Below are 22,747 nucleotides of genomic sequence, written 5' to 3' on the forward strand. Positions count from 1 at the left end.
GCCTACACTTATTTGCTCTCACAAGAAAGAGAGGCTGTTCCCTTATGGAGTGTGGGGCTGGATAAAGGAAATGGTGCTTGCAAGAGGGCTTGTAGACTAATCAGCAAGGCCCAAATTTACTACAAATGGAGACCAACTGTGTTCTCTAGTGAAGAGAGGCTGTTTACAGTTTTTGGCAATTCATGGTAAAGAGGAACCCCTGCACTGCTCTATGTTATGTGTGTATAGCACTCTCCTGGAATAAAAGAGATGTGTCAGCTCAGAAGGGTGACCAGGGCACCTAAGGAGGTGCTCAGTGATGGCTTCTCCTAGTAAAGCCCTCAAGTCATGTGTAAACAACCAGACATCCTGCAAAGAGAAGCTCCAGCTCTGACAGATCCCCACACTTAATAAATTCCACTCTGTGCTGTGGAACTTTCCTCAGGATACTGTCCTACCAATGGTTTGCAGGTGCATTTTTTCAGAATTAGTGGCATTGATTCTTCCCTTGGGTGAAGTGGCAAGGACAGGTTTTGTAATTCCAGTTGGTAAAAAACCTCTACTCCAAGAACACAGCATAAGCCAGCTGGATTTTTACAGCAGTGCACCCTTTCCTTCAACACAGCTTGCAGTACTATAAGCTAGAAATTTAAGGTAAAATCCAAACTCCTTTAATAACATTTAAAAAGTGAAATAAAATTTGGTATATTATGAGGTACAGCCTCATAATATAGAAGGTTTTTATAAAAAATATGTGTCTTGAGGACACAGTCTGTGTTCATAATACAATAAATCAATGAAGACGCAATGGGCTCAATCCACTGAAATTTGAATGGAACTTGTAAGCATGTAAAAACTGTATTCCCAGTCAAGTCACACAACATTTTGAAGACAATAAGAAAAAGCAGATTAAAAAAAATAAAAGAAAGGAAAAAGACAATAGAATGTTAAGGGGTTGGAATGGACTTTAAAGATAACCTAGGCCCAACATCTGTCACCATGGGCAGGGATATCTCCTACAGGCAGGACACAATGCCTCTGAAGCAATGCATGTGCCAGACCCAAGAAGAATTTCTGTTCTCCCTGATGAGGACAGGATTATCTGAAAGAGACTTGACACCCATGACAACACCTTTCAGAGGATTTAGAAAAGAAGGATAGTTGTTGGATTCCCACCATCCTACTCTAAACATGAAAGTTGAGCAAAAGCCATCAGAGCCTGGCAGACTCAGATCTGTGGTCGGATTCATCCAAATGGCTAGTGAAGCCAATAAGACTCTTGACAAGCCTCACTTCTTAGATGAGTGTCATTCTGCATTATTATTTGGTGATTTAAAGTTCCTCTTCAGCCAGCCTGTATTAAAACAGAAGATTTCAGAGTGTCAAATCAAAGCCCCCATCCCAGTAAACTGGGTGTCCATAACTGGCCATTCACATAAGAGCTGGACTTGATGGCTCCTGTGAGTCTCTTCCAATTCAGAGGATTTTCTGAGTGCGACCACTAAAACTCAGACATTACTCTGTGGTAGAGTTGCTGGAGCTGGCTGAAGTGCAAAGCCAGATTAGACACTCAAGCCCCAAGTAGTTTTCCTGCTTATTCTTGACCATGTAAGTCAAAAATGCTGAAGTGAATCCATGGAGTTCACTTTATAAATTGTCCATCTTTGAGAAGAGATTTTTCATTTCCAGGAAGGGCTTGCATTAAAGGGCAGAGAACTGAAATCTTTAACATTCTTGCTAGTGATTTTCTTCAAAATTAGAAGAAAAAAATCACCAAACCCACCACAAGATTAGAACTGACCCACCATTATTGACCATGCACAAAACTCATTACAGTAAACTACATTACAACAAAGCTATTTTTACCAGCATCCTCATTCAACTTCACCAGTTCCCCGTGTGTGGAAATAAAATCAGTTTTAATGTAACAAACATAATAGTGCCATTGTTAGAGTACACTGACAAGTGGCTCATGAGTGAGGCATCAAAGTGGCCAAGGATCAGGTAAAGATGCGAAGGGCATTCAGGGCTGAGGACAAGAACTTTCTACTGTCTTGGCCACAGGTGAGAGGTAGCAAAGGAGGTTGGTACAGAAGGTGGTGCAGCAGGGAAGGTCAGCCTGGAGAGTGGCTGATGTACACAGCTATGATGGGAAAAGCACTTCCATCAGAAGTGGAGCACTGAATGTCTAAGGGGTGTTACAGGAAAAGTGACAGGAGACAGGATTTCAAATAAAATGTGCAGGTAACTCCCTGCTGTGAGAGTGGGAAGTAGTCAGCTGTGCTCTCTACACAGAAAAATGTACAGGGAAAAGAAGAATATCTATTTTAGCTACATGCGTGAAATACCAATGAGCCATTCACAGAGAGAAACCAGAGATGTAGTAAGGTGCAGAATGCCATGGCAGGACATCAGGCAGATAGTTTTGGAAAGAGCTGACCAAGCAGTGGTTACTGCAACTGTGAAAGGTGGTAAAACCAGGGCAGTCCCATCCAGGAGCTACAAAAAATCCCCCACTTAGGGATGGGGATGAGAGGATGAATTTATAAAGTAATGGCTAGGCAAAAACATCAGCATGTTTCCAAATAAAATGTTTTTCATGTGAAGTGCAGTGTCAACAGCAAGAACATAAATCCAAGAACATTTAATTTTCTCCAGAAAAAAGGCTGAAAAAGTTGAGGAAGAAAATGTGTTAGGCATGGCAAAGTTTGAAGAGATCCACCAATAGTGGTAAAAAGTGCAGCAGAGTAATTTTTTAGAGAGCTGCTTCCTTCCTCGTTTTTTTATCAACAGATAAGCATTCCCTCTTGCCTCTATCCAGACTTGCATGGCTATGATACCACCTCACATAATTGCAGGTCAGTGGAAGAATAACAGAATTTTCTCCTAACTTAAAGCATTATTTTCAAAGCATGTCAGTATGAATCTACACACAGTCCATAATAGTTTGTGCTGTGTCCTCTTCTAGTTAGGAGATGAGTGTTTAGGCTACATGGTATTTCCTAACCCACAGCATACTCTTCTTGCCTTTTGCCCAGGTGAAGGAAGGTGGGAAATAAAAAAACCAACAGATCCAGAAGGTTTTTACTGATGGTAAAAGTAACTGATATAAGTAGGAGAGTCAAGCCAGGAATTTATAGCATGGATTAATTGAGGGAGACCAGAGGAGAGACTTGGGAAAGAAAAATCTGGTTCCTGACCTTGAGGGTGTGGAAGGTGGTGACAGTCAACACCTATTTTCTCTCATTGTCACAGCAAGTTTAATCTCAAGCATTTCTATGATACAGGGTGCAAATAATAATTTCTTCCCATTTGGAATAAGGTTTAGTATTGGAAGAGCTCAATCTCCTTCATCTACTCCTCTAAACTTTCTTTTACCTCTTATCACCTCTTGCAGCATAAGCAAAGCAATCCTTTTCATATCCTTTAGAGTTTCATCCTCACTGAACACTATCACTTGTCCCCAGAGTTCTACTTTATATCCTATTACAGTACTACATGGGAATTAAATTAGCAAATGCCAAGCCAATTGCCCAGGGAATTTTAGCAATGTAGTCTTTGCAATTTACTAAGAGTGGAACATGAATTTGCTGCAAAAATAGAATGATGTGGGTTTCTCTAAAAACTGTGGCAGGTTCACAATTTTGTACTTTCCAGTCTAAACTAGAAGTAACATAAACCCCTAAATATATGAAATATTTATATTACCTATTGTGAGTCAAAACTGAAAAAAATACACATTCTAAAGACAGCTATATGCCTAAATTCAGGCCTCCTCTGTTCAGAAAATCCCTAAGATACAAATATCTAACAAATAGATTCTTCAGGAGAATTTGGGAGAAAGATTGTACGTTTCCCTTTATTTTTAAACAAAAGAATTTGGTGTATTCTTCATCTTTTCTCATATTCAAAGGTAGAACAATTATTTACTTTTTTCTCTGCTTTTTTAAGGAACCAGCATGCAAAGCATGCTTTTGACTCTATAGAAACAGCATTTTAATGTCAGTCAAATTAATAAAGCCCCAAAATTTACAGGAGCCAATTTTAAACAGCGTCAGTGCAGACAGAAGAAGAAAGCACTTGCAAATCAAAAATGGAAGACAGGCTCCAAGCTTCCTACATTTATTTTTTGAATGGTTTATTATATCAGCAAAGACCTCCTCTTCCTCAAGAGTTAACCTCACTTGAGCAAGAAGCAGCCTCACTCTCTCCTTTAGAGGCACCTTTACGTGTGGTAACTGTTCATACCCTGTGTAATATTTGGGCAGACAAGAGACTTACAGTAAGTTTCTGGCAAGTTTTTATTTTTCAAAAAGCCAAAACCAATATGAAGTATTTTATCCCAGTATTAACTAATGTAATAAGAACAAAGCATTGTAGGAAAAAAATTAAACCCTTGCCTTATGAGAGGAAAAGTAAGATCACTGCTGATGTTTCTGGGAAACCTCCTAGGCATGGTAGTGATGGATCCCAACAGTGGAACACAGACAAACCTGTAATTGCAGCTCAAATGTAAACAGACCACATCAGACAGGAATTATGGGAATTCTGGAAAAATATACATGCCAGGCTACAATCCTATGTACTTCCAGCAGGAAAAATAACTGAGTCTACCTGTATTTATCTGTAAGAGTAAGTAAAATAAGAGCAGAATAAATTTTGCATTGAAAAACCCTGCAATTAAAACAATTATGAGTCACTCCCCCAAACCTTCACCACTGAAAATAAATTACAACATATTTATTTGTCAATTGTTAATTCAGACTTTGAGAACAGTTGCATTGCTTTTTCTCCTCAAACTGTAGGTATTAGAAAAAGCTTATACACATATGTATAAATAACTTGCAAGCAAATCAGGCATTAAAGAAATCATTAAATATCAGGAGATCCAGAAGAAAAATTAGTAGGACAGTAATGAAAATCATTATAATCTACTAGGAAAAAAACAAATAAAAAACCCCAAACAAACAAAGCAAGGAAGACTGTTTTAGTCTTGGTCCTTGCTGCTCACACAAGTTATACCAAGCTCTCCATGAGCACAGACTAGATAACAATGCCTTGTTTGGGGAGGAATTGAATCCTCAAGCCCAAAAAGTACACTCTAACTCGATCCCCAGCCCACAGAGCTACACACCTCCATGTCAACTTGTCTCCACCTTTCTCACTGATAAAGAAACCCAGATGCTGTGCCAGCAAGGGACACCTTTAGATCCCAAAATACTTTAAGTGGATGAAGAAGGGTCACCCTCTATCCTACACCTCATGCTCAATGAAGCAGCCTCAGGCACAGTATGCAGAGAACAGGGATACATGGACAGAAAACCCTGAGAAAGTCTGCAGAGTCCTACAGACTGCAATACTGAATTTTGAATGGCTGAAGTGACACCAGTGATCAGATCAGCTAAATGCAGAGATGCTCACATCTTAGTGTTAAGCAACTCACTGGGGGCAACCACAGTTCTGAATGAGATACAGCCCTGCCTCAAAAATGCACACCCTAGCACACCATTGATTCATTCTCTAGAACTATCATGTATTTCCAGATAGAGCTTTGAACTTGTATCAGCAAGATCAATAGTGCTGCCTTTTATAGATCAGAACTCTGAGGCCTCACAGTTACTACTTCAGCATATATGAAAGACTAGCAGCATATAAAGGGATCACATTCAGCTCGATGTGTTAAGACACAAGAAAAATCAAGCAGGCAGGTCTTTGGCTCCAAATTACTCCAAAGGTCAGGATGAAAACAGAGCACATTACCTGCCATGCCATTTTCTGAGCATTATTAATATTTTCTTAACAGTCTTGATGCCAAACACAAACCCAGCCTGCAACAACATTAACACTACTGCCAGTAGATCTTCTGACTTTCTAGAGCGACCTGTCAATTTGCTCATGAGCAGATGACTTTTCCTTATCTAACATTAAACTGGGATTTGTACTTACCAAAAATACGTAAGCTTCAAAGGAGCAGAATATTGTTATGGTAGAGACTGCCTACTGCAGCCTGCCTCTCTGCTCTGTGGCTGCCACAGCAGCTTCACAGTGGTGGTTCCTACCTCTCCATCTGAGAAGCTTTAGGGCTAGAGAAAAGGAGGTTTGCTTCCAGTCAGAAAAACAAATATTAATTTGCAGCCAGCCTCTACCTTGCATTGAGGCTGTGGGTGGAATAATTCAAAAGTCAGTAGGACTGACCCTGTGTGCCCAAATACTCTGGGGATCACCATATTTCACAAATTTTTACTGAGGAAAAAAATGCACATGGAGCAATAACTGTGTTGCATAGGGCACTGTGGGTCCCCGAGGAGACCCTGAGTTGAGTGCTGGGTAGTGCAGAACAACTCTCTACATAGAGTAGGGCAAGTAAATTCCCCCCTGCCACACACCTGCCTCTTGTCCAGCACTCTGGACACAGTCTAAGGAACCTCCCCTCATTCGCAGGTGGCAACAAAATTCTGAGACTAAGATTTTTGTTTCATCTCAAAAGCCTTTGGGAGCCTACAGGTGTGATGGTAAAGGAATAGAAGTAGGATGAAAAAGAGAAAAGGAAACGGCAGCATTGCAGCTTATATAGGACAAGAACAGAATATAGGCAAGTCATGGAGGCATCAACATAAATGCCACCTTCTTCTTGCCACAATTGAGTCACAATTTCATTAAAACCAGAAAAGGTATTTTTGCAAGAATTCAGAAAAATTCTCCTCAAAAACTAAATTTTATGGGAATCTCAAATACATTTCTCTGTGACTCAACATGTGACTCAACATAAACTCAGATCAATCACCTTCCAGATAATATCAAAATCAACAATTAAAAAAAGTGTTTCATTTTTATGCTAGCTGCCTTTGCACTGCTTTGGGGTTGCATACAGCCCCAGTGGAGAGCATCTTCTCAAATGTGTCCTTTTGTCTGGTAGGCATCCAATTTCAGATGACCTCAAGCATTGTGGATGTTCTAGCATCTATACACATGAGCAACTGACATTACATGGATGGTACCCAGGAATACATGATTAATTTTTGTGTATTTTGTCCCTCTTTGAGACAGTAAGTTATATAAGCAGCAGTTTCAATGATTCAGGCAGGCAGCTAGAAAGAACAGATCTCAATTGCTTTCTTTTTAAAATGTATACTTGTAAATTAAGAAGCATTTCAAGATTAGGCATCTGTCCAATTCTTTTTATCATTTAGTGTGCTATGCTAATGAGGATGCTGTTTCTTTAATTATATCATTTGAAGAAAAAATTGCATTCAGTCCCTTGATCTTCTTTAAAACCATTCCCATGCTTGATTCCCCCATAGGCTTTTAATCACGCTGCCTCAGTGTGAAACTCTTCATTTGAGCAAAACTCTTCTCAAAACTGGTTCACTGAGAAAGTTTAAATTGTTCTCTCATTGGAGCTGTGTCCTCTACCACTCGGCAGCTTTAGGAGGAAGAGCTGTAAGACTGAAGCTAGCACTAGCTCAAATGAAGAGTAATGGTGACACTTAACATACTGTGTATGTAACATACTAAATGCCAGGACTTGTTAGACAGGGGTAGAGAGACAACTGAAGTGAGCTATAAAATAATACCTTTCCATGACACTTCACAGTAGAACTCAGTAAATCCTATTTAAAAACCAAAGCACGTATAATCAGCTGTTAAACTTCACTATGCAAAATTACCCAGATATGATGTTCATTGACATTTGTTATTAGTCAGATGCTTCACTGTGCCTTTTTTGTCTGTTTTAGCACACACAGTTACAATAACTAAAGCAAGTGTATGTTCCAGTTATGGTATATCCATTTAGAGTTTAACTGCAGTATTTGTTAACATGTTGTGCTTTCATCCTACACAGATAGACTGGATTTTGTTGAAACTAAGAACCAAATTGCACTAACATCTTGAAGCAAAGTATTTACAAACAAATATTCTGACACCTCATTTATCTGTTTTGCCATAAAATTGGCTTATACATGATTAATTTTGAAAAATAAGCACAGCATGCTTTGATGCACTTTTACTTTGAAATCCAGGTCACACTTTGTTTTGAAATTCAGAAAAACAATGTGAATAATATAATTAACATATCAGAAGATTCTTTGCAAGTAACTTTAAGCAAGCTAAACCAGGAGCTTATGAAGTTGTTGCTATTCTGTCACTGCAGACAAATCATTTCTTAACCTTTGTTTATATACTTTACTTTCTTTGACTAATTCTTCACACAGAAGGATTTTTGGAGTAGGCATCCTCCTACTAAGCCCCACAATGCTGAATGAAAACAGTGTTCTTGTCCCAAAACATCTACAAGCTAATTCCTGCTCTGTGGACTTGTTTCCAGCTGGGATGCTGCTCCTTAGAAACAAATCAGTAACAGTGTGATTATAAATGGGAAACCAGAAACTTGAGATGTAGAATCATAGATTCGTTTAGGCTGGAAAACACCCTTAAGATCATCAAGTCCAACCATTAACCCAGGTCCCAAGTCCACCACCAAACCACGTCCCCAAGTGCCACACCAGCACATCTTTTGAATATCTCCAGGGATGGTGACTCAACCACTTCCTTAGGCAGTCTGTTCCAATGCATGACAACTCTTTCTGGGAAGCAGCTTTTCCTAATACCCAATCTAAACCTCCCTTCATGCAACTTGAGGACATTTCTGTTGTCCTACTGCTTGTTACCTAGAAGAACTTGCATCTGGCTACACCCTCCTTTCAGGCAGTTGCAGAGAACAACAAGGCTTCCCCCGAGCCTTCTTTTCTCCAGGCTAAGAAAGCCCAGACCTCTAGTTGCTCCTCACAGGACTTGTGCTCCACATCATTCCCCACCTCCACTTCCCTTCTCTGGACATGCTCCAGCACCTCAATGCCCTCCTTGCAGTGAGGGGCCTAGAACTGAGCACAGGATTTGAAGTGCTGCCTCACCAGTGCTGAGTAAGGCTTTCACAACCCACCTGAATACATACAGTGAGTCATTCTACAGGTTCTCCACTCATGGCACTTAGTTGTCAAAATACCTTTGTGATGACACATTTCAGCATTATACTGTGCTTTTCTCAGGCATTTGCATTTATCACCTCAAGTGAACTACCTTCTGTCTGTACAGACCTTCCCCAAGTTGAGATGCGAGAGTCATTTCTGGCAACAGAGCAAGTTCACACCTTGACCAGTTACTTGCTTCATTTAGTGAGAATTTAATTTCTAGGTGCATGGTGTTTTCACTAAACCATTTACCTGGTTATTGCAGTAACAGCCATTTCTCATTACTTTACTTTCAAGTTCTTCCCAAGGAATGAGAAAAGAGAAGGTTTATCAGCTTTTGACCTCAGCTGCTTTCTAGAGCCAGCCCCAGCACCAACTCCAGCTCAGGAAGTTTGCCTTGTGTGCACAGCAGCCAAGCAGTGACCACTGGCTTGCAAAAGGCCACATGGGCTGCAAGCTGCCAACTCAAGAGGTCTGACCAGCAAACAAGAGCCTCCCCATGTCAAAACAAATGGCCAAAATACTTGTGATTGGTGTATTGCAGAGCTAGAAATAGAAAGCAATTCTTTCACCATACTGTGGTATTTGAATAGCTTCTCTTTTAAAAGGGCAAACAGTTCATTCCCCTGAAAGCTTGCTTGCAATGGCAATGGCTGGGCTTCATTTCAGTAAATATTAGAATTGCCTTTTTCAAAAAGGAAGCTCGATTCTTTTAAAGGTTAAGAAGGTAACAGACAAACACACAATTTTAAAAAACCCCAAAACACTAAAAGGCACTGTACTTATTTATGAGAAAAAGGGTGGGAAGATAAAGCCATGGATACCACACGTCCAAGAAGGAAAACAGAATATGGAGTATTGACAAATGACAAGCTGAGAGAGAGGCTGAGGTCTGCTAGAAATCCATCAAGTGAGGGATTTCTCAAGCATGTATCCTCAAAGGTATGAAAAATATTGTCACATTGAATTTTATTCTAGCAGAGAATCTCTTCTGGAAGGACCACTTTAAAAGTGTGGCTTTGGGAAAGTCTTCAAATTTTAGTCATGGCTTAATACAAGCAAGCAGTGAAACCAACTCCAGCTGATGTTATATTGGACTCCTACTGGAAACAGGTAACCATTTAACCAGAAAATTATGTTTCAATACAGGCAAAGGGCAATGCTCTAATTTCTTTTGCACATGGAAAACAATGTGCAATCTTAACCAATATCTAATTTATTTGTTTGGATATTTTAGAAAGACCATTTCTCAAAATTAAAAACAAATCATATGTTAAACTGAGCAGGGGAAAATAGTCACATACAAAAATATAAAAGAACCTGCTAAGGGATGCTTTATTACATGCCAAAAATAAAAAGAAAAGTCACTGTGCTACAAGCATGAAAGAAAGCTTTTATGGTTGAAGAGTCCTGGCTACAGAGAGTGAAAGCAGCAGCAGAGAAATCTGTAAAACAAATGCATAGTACATAACAGATGGGGGAAAGACACTGTTAGCAATGAATACAAATTAACATTGCAGAAATGCAAGCAAACAATGGAAGCAAAAAACCAGTAAAAACTATGGTAAGGTTTAGGCAATAGGAGTTCCTCCCTAAATGAACAAGAATAAGAGAATGCCAAGCAACGACTTCAGTAGTTGGTCATTCCAGACAAACATTACCAAAAAATTCAGAAAAAGACAGATTTGACGACTACTTCTCTGCATTCAGAAAGATGCAAGATGACCTACTCACTTGTTACAGTGATATAGATACCACTATAACTTGAGAGAGCTTTAAATAGCCCTTCAGTTCAAACCCTGTATTCAAGAGCAGAGGGCAGGTGAATCAATAACTTTTAATTCAATGACTCTTTTAAAAGCCATAGGTGCACTAAAGGTTCCTGGTGACTGGAAAGACTTGCTATCAAAGCAGCATTTACAAGGGTTAAGTGGGATAAGCAAAGCACCTATCAAGCAGTTAGACTGACATCAGTAGTAAGCAACAGCAGGGAAAGATTAGCATGGGACACAATCAATAAGGCATTGAAAGACAGTCACATAATTAACACCAATCAACACAGCTGTATGGAAAACAGGCCTGGTCATGTAAATCTGATCATTTGTATGCACTGACATCATCATTTGATAATGGTATGTGCTGACAGGACGTATTTCTAGCCCTAATTTCCCACTAGGCAGTGATTTAAAGTCATGCTATACATAAAATCCTGAATTAAAAGATTCACCATACTAAATCAACACTGCTCATAGCAAGTGAATTTCAAAAGTGACTAGCTAAATGGATTACTACACTGAGAATCAACACCCTGATAACAGAATCCTTCTCAGTCCAGCAGGGGAAAAAAGTGAAGTACAACACTCAGAAGCTCAAAAGAGATACAAACTGTCTTGGAAGGCAAGGCTCATTATTTTCTGAAATTTAATGGTGACATGGTAGATTGAGTACTACTGGCACCCTTCAACCTGGTCTCTTTCAGAAAGATGTGCTAAATAAAAATCAAAGGACTACTACTGAAATACTGTGAATTCCTCTGACCTCCACAGAGCAGGCAAGAAGAATAGATATTCATGTGGTCCTCTTTGGTCTTTAAATTCACAAGCCTAGGAAACAACAACCCAAACATTATTAATCCCTCAGGAATTTAATGCAATAAGTGAATCATACTTAATCCATCTGATAAAGTGCCTTGAGTATTTCTATGGGTTTTCAACTGTAAGCCAGTGTTAAACTGCTGGATGACTATTAAAATATTATCAAGTCACTCCCCTGAATTTCTGATTTTTTGGCTGAAAGCAGCAAAAATCTATCCTCATGCACAAATAGGGAGGGACAGTTTCAAACTCTCAATCCACACCTCCCCACATAGATCACTTCAACCTGTTCCTAGGAAGTGTTATTAACAGTGACACTACCTGAACAGTATTTCCATGGCATATCAGAAAGCCTCCTAGCAGGCACAGCTGTGACTAACACTAATTTCATGCAATTAGAGTTGTGCTCTTACATACCCATCATCTTCCTAAGCTGTGGGCCGAGATCAGTACAAAAGGTGAAAGTCACATTATCCCTGCCAAACATTATTTGATTCTGTCTGTTTGAAACAAAACACAGGGCTTTGAAAATGCCATTCCTGGAAACAAGTCTGGAATGGGCCAGAAGACTTTATACTTCCAGTTTTGCAGCAGGCACCAAAATTGCTTCAAGACTTAGAGCCCCAATGATGAGTAGGCACAGTTACAACCACTTTTAAACCAGTGTCTTTTGTAAAAATGGAAATGCATTTTAAAATATTTCTATACAATCTTTGCATCACTCAGTGTCTTGCAATGTTGTCCTCAAAGAGAAGATGTGCACTTCACTGGGCATTCTCTCCTTTCATGTGGGACAGTACAACAGGGCTGGAGCATCACAAGCCACCTGTGAGCCCATAAACACAAGATTCCTCCTCTTTGGTGTTTAGGCACCTGATGCTGCAGGATTATGACCAGGATGTATGTGCCACCCAGAAGACAGTGACACTCCAGTTCAATCACTTATTTCCCAGCCATAATCACAATATTTGTGACTGAGTATGACTGTCACTAAAGAAACTGCTTTTGACTTTAGGTCTCCCCAGTGGAAAGAGCAACTTTCCATCAGCTTATGCCATGTTGATGTGTGAACTTGTCCAGCCAAACTGTTTTTATCACTTGAGGGACAGGATCATGCCTGGCCACAGGAGATGCATGCACAGAGGCTTCAGCAGGCATTGTTATTGCTCACCATGAACTCAGCCTTGTGCCACTACAGAACAGCTTTTCCAGGATCTATGCCACGGTCATCTCCCCACTGACAAAGTTATGCCTTCCCAAGCATGAAAGACAATCCTCAAATATTGTTATAATGCCTTAAAAAGTAACAGGATTTATTTTAGATATATATAGTACATTGGCTTAAATAGTCTTATTTTCAGTGTATGCTGTGCCTAACAAACAAAGCAAAAAACATTAGTAAAGCAAAGGCCTATCTTTGTTTGATGACTTCCCACAGTAAAAAAGCCTCATGGTCTGCTTTGAAATCACCTTTATCTCTATTGCTTACACAATCATTAAATGGAATTTTCATTGGATAAAAAAGCACTATTCAAAAAAAATCAAAAATTTCTTGAAAGAGTTCTTTGGTGGCAAATACATTTAAAAGATGAAATCAGACATTAATAATACAGAAGACAAGCTTACCCAAAATGCTAGAAAAACAAGTTTTTCTTCCATTGGTGATAGTGTGCCTTAGAAGACAGTGCCAGGGTGGAAACCTTAGAAAAAAGGAAAGAAAAACCAAAACAAAAGACTCATTAGAACTAGAGTAGGTAACAAGGGCATACACCACCAAATCTTCTGTAAACACAGTGCTCAAGATTAAACATCCTGCTCTTCTGATTAGGATCCTGTCCAAGTTTCCTGGCATTAGCTCACAGATAAGCTGATCTGCCTTAGCACTGAGCAAAGTGAAGCAATGCACTTACTCTTAAAAGGGGAAGAGGCTACAAAACCTTTGTGAAACAAACTCCACATTTTCTGTTCCTCTTCCTCTGGAATATCTTTAGAGTAAGTCAACACTCAAGTCAAATTTAGGTACAGAAACTGAAGGGGAAGCACAGATTCCACCCAGTCAGGTTTTCATATATTTACAGAGACTATTGTTTTAAAGACACTCTCTCTGTGCTACTTGACACCTTGTCCCCTTGCCACATTTTGATGTGATATGGGTGATGTGGTGTTGCTCAGGGAGATTTAGCTGCATTTGCTTGTGATGAGATCATCCAGAAAAAGTATGGAGGGAAAGAAGAAAAACAAGAAAGGGGGAGGAAGATCATCCAGAAAGCATACAGAAGGAACTTCTCACAGAAGTCAGGAAAAGATTGCAATCACAAAAACTAAACATTGGAATCAGAGAATGTGAGTTATGTCAAAAGACAACAGGTCAAGGCAGAGAAGGAAAGAAAGCCAGTCCTGAGATTTGACAAGCAGTCATGAGATGTGCTTTTACCAATGGTAAAAAAAGGCTGAAGTCAAACTGCTGAGATTGAGAGATGAAACAAGAACAGGCTCTCTCAAGTAGCACTAACCAGATTAAAAAGATAATAAAAAGAGGTGAAAAAGGCTTTGGGTTGGGATTTTAGAGGGAAAAAATATGGGATTTTTTAAATTATGTCAGTGATGTGCATTTATTTATATTATGATGGGAAACAGACAGGAGATATTAAAGTGAAGAATTAAGACATATATATGAGTGCATGGAAGACCAAAATAAGGGATCTTACTGTGAGACCAGCAGAGCAGGTGGAGTTTAGGTGAGACCTGACAGTAAAACAGAGAAAAGAGAAGAGAGAGAGAAAGAACGGGGAAATAAAAGCAAGAGAGGAAGGGAAGATCATGGCAGTCTTTTTTTCCTTGTGGTAAAGACCAAGTGGAGAAAAGTTAGATGAAAATCTTGGAAAATATTAGAAGATGTAAGATATAAATGGCATTTTAGGAAGCAGATTTAATCAAACAGTCTTTCAAAATGTTTTGTTCACATGCAACTGATGGTAACCACTTATGATGCATTTCACATGAATGTGGTAAAATACCAAATCCAAAATAACTCTCAGCCAAGCATGCACTAATGGCTATGAAATCTGTATTTTAATATGAAATTCCAGGTACATTTTACCATTTTCCCCCCATCTTCTATTTCCCAACAACTCAGGTTGCTTCTTTTCAAATAACTCAGTTAAATTAAGTTGTGTGTTCAGCCTCATTAGCCACCATCTCCATCCCCCTGCAGTTTTAATTAGATAGGTCTCTTTGTACACAGCTGCCTCAATCCTTCCCCCCAAACAATCCCACAATGTTGCTTCTTTCACATCATCATTCTTCAAATGGTCCCAATTACACCAGAGGCAGCCCAGGTGATCAGGGCAGTGCAGAGCTCTCCCATGGAGATGGAGAGGCAGGATCTGCACCCAGCAACACACACACACTCCTTGGGCAGGGCTGAGCTGCCCTTCCTCATTGTTTCACCCATTTTAAATAAGAACATTTAATTAATGACAACTTTTGACAGAAGGGTCAGACTCTCTGCATGGACACCAAGCCCCAAACTTTTCCCAATAGCCTCCTTTCTGCTCATGAGCCATCCATCACCTCCACACCCACCCCATGAAATCACAGAGCAGGAACAAAGCCCCCACACCCCACCAAAGCTGGGGGGTCACAGGTGTCCCCTGACCTCAGAATGATACCTGGCTGCAGCTCTTCCCCCACAGCACCCACCCTGGCAAGCCCAGCACATCCCTCAAGGCATCAAGACATGGCACCATCCCAGAGACAGCAGAAAGCCTCACAAGGACCCGCTCCAAAAATCTGACCTAGACTTAGGTTTTTTTAGGGGTTTCTTGGGTGTTTATTTTTTTAAACTAGCACAGGAACAAAGGTACAAAAACCATAAGATGACCAGTTTTCAGCTGAAAATGGAGGTAAATGCTGATGTTTTAGGAAAAAAAATGGAGGTGGCAAAGGATCAGGCCTACTCATGAGGAGCAAGGCAGGACTTTTTGAGTGCAGGGCTCCTGCTTCAACTACTATTTGCAATCTATTAGAAGAGACACTGTAAATCCAGCAAGCATGATTGGCAGAAAACCCCTCAGAGTAAAGGACCTCTGCTCCATGGCTATCCTGCAGCCCCAGAGGAGAGAGAGCCTGGGGAGCTCAGCACCACTCCCAGGCTATTCCTGGCTACCCAGGGTCAGCAGTGGCACAGCAGGGATTAAAGCAACTTAGATTTGTTATGTAAGGGACATGTTGCTCATGGCTTCTCTCAAATCCCAAAGATGTTGCTATTATGTAATAGGAACAATCAAACAGGGCAGTTTTTCTGTGATTTGATTTTTTAAGAGTGCTGAGCAGCTAAAAATGAACAGTGGGATTCTGTCAGACTCAGTGTTATGTTTTCCACCCTAAATCCAAGTTTAACCTTAAAAATGCCGTAGCTTATAGGGACAATGACTCAGCTCTCACTTCACTCTAGATACAGAAAAAGAAAGAAAACATCTTCCACCTTCCCAGCAGGTGACGAGCACAGCTTTCACCTTCCGAACCAAGCCCGAGGGCTTTCATTGTTTCAGCATCAGTACCTTGCTGGCTCTACTGACATTTAAGGATTACTCATATGAATAAAGGCCGAGGACCTGGCTCTGAACTTTGCTCCTTGGACTGGATGGTGGCTGTGAGCCACCCTGACACTTGGGCTTTCATCAATGAAAAATGCAAGCTCATTTGCCAAAGTCTCAAGAGTTTGTCTTCTTAGATTATTACTGTAGCAATTTTGATGGCAAAGCACACAATTTTGCATGATACATCTATGCATACACATATGACTTTAAAAAAATGCATATCAGTGCAACAAATTCCATTGTTTCTGTAAATCACTTAACTCATACTTGGAGCATGCTCCAGCAGCATCAAGGATGGACAGATGCAAATGTTTCAGGAAGTCCTGGTTGACAGGCTGCTGGTCAAGCTGCTGTCATATCAAGATAAGCACTTCAGCCAGTCTGGTTTTGTTTTAGAAACTTACTAATTTCCAGCTTACAAACAATGCCCAAATAATTTTTCCTTTTTTTTTTTTTCCCCCAGTGTTTTCTTAGTTTGAGATCTGAAAAGGAGAAGAGCACTATTTTGATGTAGAGCTGATTTCCTATCTATTCTCTTTGCCTCTCAGGCTTCTAGCACATTGAAAAAGCAGTCCAGTTTCAGTGCTCATACTAAATACTTGTTGTGATCCTTTTAGCATTAAACCCCCAACAACCTATTCAGATTGTGATGGTGATACAGCAAACCTGTCCTAAGCACTTGTGCCTGGTCTGACATTGCTAGTCTTGTTCATGCAGCTGTTTGAGTCCACCAAAGCTTATGCAAACTGTTTCCAGAGGCTGTTTTACTGTTCCTTCCTATTTAAAGACTCATCATTTTATCACACCAAGAGCAAAACAACTTTTCAGCAGCAGCAAGAGAAGGAGCTAAAATCCCCATGGTCTGATGGACCAGAAGAAACAAATTCATCCTTAGAGCATGAGTCTGCTGAGGTCTTAGACAGTCAAGTGTCATTTACTTTTAAATTTCTTATCTGTGCCCAGCATCCTGCCTGTTCATAACACATTATGATTCTCCCAGCATTCTGGCATGAGCAAACTGCATCAAGGTCAGAAATACTTAATACAAAGCTTTATATTTTTCTCCCATCACAATCCAATTCTTGTCCAGTTACACTAACATACTGTGGAGCACAGAAACACATTACCTGGGTAATGGTCCCTCTGAATTTTTCTGGCAGGCTAAATTTGAGAATTACTGTGAGACCTGCCTCAGACTGAAATCACAGGTGGCTTGAAAGGTTATTGTTCCATGTGCCCCCTGTGAAACTTGGCAGAGAAAACAGGCCAGAGGGCAGAGGCACTATCAGAGCATCTCTATTTGAGCTACCCTTGCCTGCCAGACTGGCTCTTTGACAGCCCTAGCGTTTTGCCACAACATAGAGCACCCCATGGGGATAATAAACATGGAAGCCAACTCATTTAGAATAAGCAATCAAATAGTTAAAATTCAAAAAGTAAAATTTAATAGAGAAACTAATTTGCCTGGTATCTGTTTTAGAGGCTTGTTTACTTTTTAGCTATGATTTCAAAGGGAAGCAATTCTCCTGTAAGTGCTTGGTGATTGTGCCCAAGTAGTGAGACTCACAGCTGGGCAAAGAAGAACAAGTTATACCTTTCTTCCAGCTTTGCATCCCATGCAGCAGCTGTTTCAAAGCAGTTTATAGCCCTCAGGCTCATATAAGGAGCAGCAACCTGTATTACACCAACATCTGAATTAAGAGTCACAGCTGCAGGCCGGGAAGGGAACCCAAGAAAATTGTGATGCTGTTGCTAGTTTTGTGGAATGTATAAAATCACTGATCTGCAAGTTATGTCACTAACAGCAAAAGCCTGGTAACTGCTGCTACACCAGATGCTTCTGAGGATTAAGCCATTTTCAGAGATGTTTGATGTTGAGACCTCTGCTGGAACAAAACAGACTTCACCATCCACAGTCCCCAAACACTCTGCAAGAGTGAGCCAGCACACTCCTCCCAGTTTTTGGAGGGGAAGCTAAGGCACGGTCTTAAACCAAAGTTACCATATTTATACAGGAACAAAACTTGGATTTCCTCACCTTCCAGCCAATATACCATTGGTGCACTATATGCTACACCACACTACATCACAAAAGTGACATTAACTTTTCCTTGAGCAGAAAACAGTTCCTGTCCTAAAATGTGAAGATTCACTATATGCCAGGAGTTTAGGAACTGTTTGCCTGACTGTCAGCTTTGTAGCCTCTTAATTTAAAAAGAAAATACAAATCCTTTAAGAAATTACTAAGACAACTGCTTAAATAAAGCTTTTAAAAACCAAGGTCTAGCACACAAGTCTTATGATGAGAGCTGAGGTTGTTTACCATGGGGAAAAAAGGCTTGGGGGACCTTATTGCTTTCTACAACTGCCTGAAACAAAAAGTTGTAATGAGGTGAGTGTGGGCCTCTCCTCACGGGTAATAAGCAACAGAACAAGAGGAAATTGTCTCAGTTTGTGACAAGGGAGGTTTAGGCTGGATTTTAGAAAAAATTTCTTCACTGAAAGAGTTGTCAAGCACTGGAACAGGCTGTCTAAGAAAGTGGAGTCACCATTGGTGGAGGTATTTAAAAATTTGTGGATGTGGTACTTGGAGACATGGTAGACTTGGCAGTGCTGGGTTAACAGTTGGACTGTTTTTCAAATGCTTTTAATATTTTACATATATGTCATTTGGCTGCAAAATAATGACCTGGTCCCCTGTCATAACAGAGTAACATGGGGCAGGGCTTTAATTGGTATAAATCACTTGGTTGTCAACTAACAGCAAATTATAGCAGCTAACCATTTCTCCACTTGCTTTGCACCCTACTGACTCTTACTAAGAAAATATTTCTTATGAAATTATTGACAGAGGCCAGTCAGGTGGTTCCAGTATTTAGTTGCACTCTGAAGGTCTTTCTGGTCACCTTAGATGAAGCATTGGATCTTATCCTCTTTCCAGTTCCCCACTGGAAAACCCAGAATAGCAAGATGATACCATATAACAGCAGTGGGCAGAACAACAAACAAATCAGGTTTACAGAGAGAACAGCATCAAATGTATATCCAGCAACAGAAAGTGACAGCATTGCCAGGCTCACAAGGATGCTAGTTATATTAGAATAGAATAGTAAGTTAAACCAAAATCCATCTGAATTATTTTCCTAAAGAAAAACTGTTTCAACAGGTTTGAGTTGCCAGTAAAAAAGTTCAGGTACAGAACAAACCACCATAAACTGAAGTTTTGTCCTCCTTTGCTACTTTCTTTTCAGTTTCAGATGCTTATGACTTCATTAACAAAACTGACTGCAGCAGATTTGGTAATAGTTGCATTTAAACAATGTCAGTATAATTATAAATAACTTCAGATAAAATGCAGTACTTGTCGAGGGAAAGCATTTGCTAAATCAGCTGTGTCTCAATAGTCTTTTTAGCAAGCCTCAGCATCCAGACGGGAGGAGGAGAAGAGATCCTCTTGCACTGCTTGCTGCTGGCATTTCAGCAAATACCTTCACCCAGATGTCCATTATTATGCCTCGATCTTTTCTCCTGCAGAGCCTTCAATCAAATATTAAACCAACCACAGTGTATGAGTCTCTACTGTACTGTGCTTCACTTTATCTGCCATTGTATGACTTTCCAGAGAGCACATATTTAAGTGGAACTGGCTGTAACTCTGTCCTACACTCATTTCTGGTACTTCCTGAATGAACTTAAGAAACAGAGAACACCTTGAAAGCTGAAAATCTTGGTTTTCCTAACTTAAGAGAGAGGACTAATTCTCACTGGTTACCAGGTTCCCTGCACAGGCTTTGATGTGCTTTACAGCTGTGGAAGCTCCACTTCTGCTGTTAGCTCTCCTCTCCTACCTTTCTAAATAGCTAGCATTGCTGACTATAACATAAGTGTATTTTGCATAAACATACACGCACCAGAAATTAAGGCCAGGAGTTTAAAGCTTCTTTCCTGCTTGTTACAGTTGCTATCACTAAAATAAAAGATAACACCCTTGAAAAAATTACCACAGAAAAAGCTTTGCTGTAAAGAAATTAACACTACTTCTCTGACCCAACCCTACACTTGCCATTTGTTAGATCAGTAGCCAAATATCCACCTCTGTCCTTAAAGAGACAAATATACAGAGAAACATGGTACCATATCAAAAGCTACTGCAAATAAACCACATGGACACAGCCTTGCAAGAATTTTCCTCAGTGTCTGTGTCCCATTCCGTCACCCCTCCCCACACCCCACCCATTCCCAGGCAGCAATTTCCAAACTCACAGTGCAGCACTGAAAGAATTACTTACAGAATCCCCCTTCTGTACCTTAAAATAGAGCTGATTCTCCAGAAATGAAGGTGAGGTTAAACACGGTGGAATGAGAAGTTAACCCTCATTTGCACACGCATAGCTCTCTCCTACCGCTCTCCGGCAGCACAGGCTGCGCTGCTCTGCACCACGGGTTGCATAAATAGGAGACAAGTAGCTGGGTATATTTAATTGCATTGCAAACAGGCAGACCCAGTAAAGGGTTTATGTAGCATGGGATACAGAAAAGCCCACAACCCTGCTTGAAATTGGCGATGAGAAACAATAAAACCCACAAACACTGCACTGGATGTAGGGAGCATAAAACAATCCCTCTATGAAATCACACACAAACCAAAACAAAGCATTTATGCATCACATTACAGCCAGCTCATCGGCTGCCAAGTGCCTCCTTAATGCAATTATCCGTTGCAAAGTTAACCTGCATGCAAACACTTGACAGGCAAATGATTTTGCTACCGATGCCTTACTATAAGCAAATATTTCTAACGCTTGACCCGCAGAGAGAAGTTTATTTTTTTTTTTTTACCTTTGCCGTTTTAATGCAATGATAAATGTCAAGGCTCCCGCTGGCTTACTCTTTTCATGTTTAGCGCAACCAGGGATCATTGGCTCGCTAGCAGAGGCACCTGTAGGGACCCGGTGCCGGCTGGTGCCAAGGCACACCAGCCCCCTCGGCACTGTTACCTTCGGGAGGCAGCGATGGGGACCGGGCAGAAAGGAGCAGCGGAAGAGACAGAGAGGGAGATAAAGCAAAGAGGAAAAGGGTACCCGTACTCATTTAAACAGAGTTGGAAGCAACCGATCTAGATGAACAGCTCTTCACGCAAAGGCATTTTACTTGAGTAGGAAGACCTGGATTCGCTGCCCTATCTTCCACACGTTTAGCTTTCCCTTCTTAGAAAAACACTGCTTTTTATTCATAGTAGCTGCTTGACCTTCCGTCATCTTTCGGAAAAATAATGGGATGCTGTTAGATGCCACGGACGGGGCTGAGATTAATAGCAGCACTTCAGCCCTGCGCGCCCGTGGGTTGCCGGCAAGCTCGGCACCTGCCCTGAGCTCTCCGCTGGCCCGTGCCGAAGGCTCAGCCGTGTCCCGGGGTCCCCAGCCCTGCCGGGACTCTGTTTCCCCAGGCACTGTCGCCCCGCTGGCAATTCCGATCCGCGCACGGACAGCGAAGCCCGCTCGAGCCAGTCCGGCTATTGGTATGCCCAGAACTTCTGCCTGAATGGATTTCATCACAAATGTTATCCACCCTGACAAGCTGCGCTTGCTCCCCCATCTCCTGCCCGCACCAAGGGTACGGGAGCATCCGCCAGCCCCGCCGCGCCCCTCCCGCGCGGGAGCCATCCCCGTCTCCTGGAGCTTTTGCCCATGTCCCGTTCCCGGCGCCCCGGGGGCGGTGAGCATGGAGCAATACCAGCCTCGGGGCGATGCGGGCAGGGACGGGCGCACACCCACGAGGCGGGAGCGGAGCCCGCGGGATGCGCGGCGCTCACCTGCCTCAGTAGTGGTAGTAGTGGTAGTGGGGCTGCCAGTGCTTCCGCCGCCTCCGCCGCCTCCGCCGCTGCCGGGCCGGGCGGACGGCGCGGGCCGCGCGCGGGCCCGGCTTTTATAGCGGGCGCCGCCGCCCAGCAGCGCCCCCTGCGGGCCCGCCCGCGCCCGCGCCCCGCGCTCCGCCCGCGCCCGCGGGGACGCCCGGGCTGCGCACCGGCTGCGCACGGCTGTGCGGCGCTCCTGCCGCTCCCCGGCTGGTTTTCCTTTCCAGATTAGCGCCCCGGTTGGTTTTTCTTTCCCGGTTAGCGCCCTGGAAACACGTAGGTGGTTGTTAAAAGGTTATCGAATAAGGGTTTTGGTGTGTTTTTTTTTGGGGGGGGGGAGTAGGAGAGGGAAATGTTTAGGGTCAGCGTCTGCGTAATAGTGCCTCTGATAGCATCAGGCAGAAACGGGACTTGCTCGTGGCGCGGCTTTTCTGCTCCTTGCCTGGCTGCCCTCCAGTTCTCCCTCGCTCCGAGTTAATTTCTCTCTCAGTTTACAATGAGCAAGATAATAGAAAAACAAACAAATAAATATTTATTTATTTAAATAAATAGCAATAGACACAAATTTGCTTTTCAGCAAAACTTGTAACTCGAAGGGTAATCTCCATCACTTTTCTGTGCTTAAACTGCAGCCCAAGGGTTTTACTCCCGTATCAAAGAGGGCTCTATGGTACCGGCAGACGATCTGTATTGTGCGTTTACAGCCTTATCTACACCTACAGCCCGTGCTACGGCTCTCTCTGCGGGCAT

General features: G+C 41.6%; 1 protein-coding gene across 3 annotated transcripts in view; it reads right to left on the bottom strand.

Annotated features, from left to right (window-relative positions):
- The window catches only part of MTUS2 (microtubule associated scaffold protein 2), a 265,540-nt gene extending 243,546 nt beyond the window's left edge, over positions 1-21,994 (bottom strand). The window contains exons 1-2 of one of the 3 annotated variants that reach the window (XM_030955594.1): positions 21,956-21,994; positions 13,169-13,242 (exon numbers count right to left, since the gene is read on the bottom strand). The gene's annotated coding sequence lies outside the window, so the exon portion shown is untranslated. Of the gene's footprint in view, positions 1-13,168; positions 13,243-20,432; positions 20,498-21,955 lie in introns of those variants that run through there. The other 2 variants (XM_030955612.1, XM_030955603.1) reach the window with 2 other exon arrangements.
- Positions 21,995-22,747: the final 753 nt, after the last annotated feature.

This window comes from Camarhynchus parvulus, chromosome 1, assembly GCF_901933205.1.
Source record: "Camarhynchus parvulus chromosome 1, STF_HiC, whole genome shotgun sequence".
NCBI classification, from domain to species: Eukaryota; Metazoa; Chordata; class Aves; order Passeriformes; family Thraupidae; genus Camarhynchus; species Camarhynchus parvulus.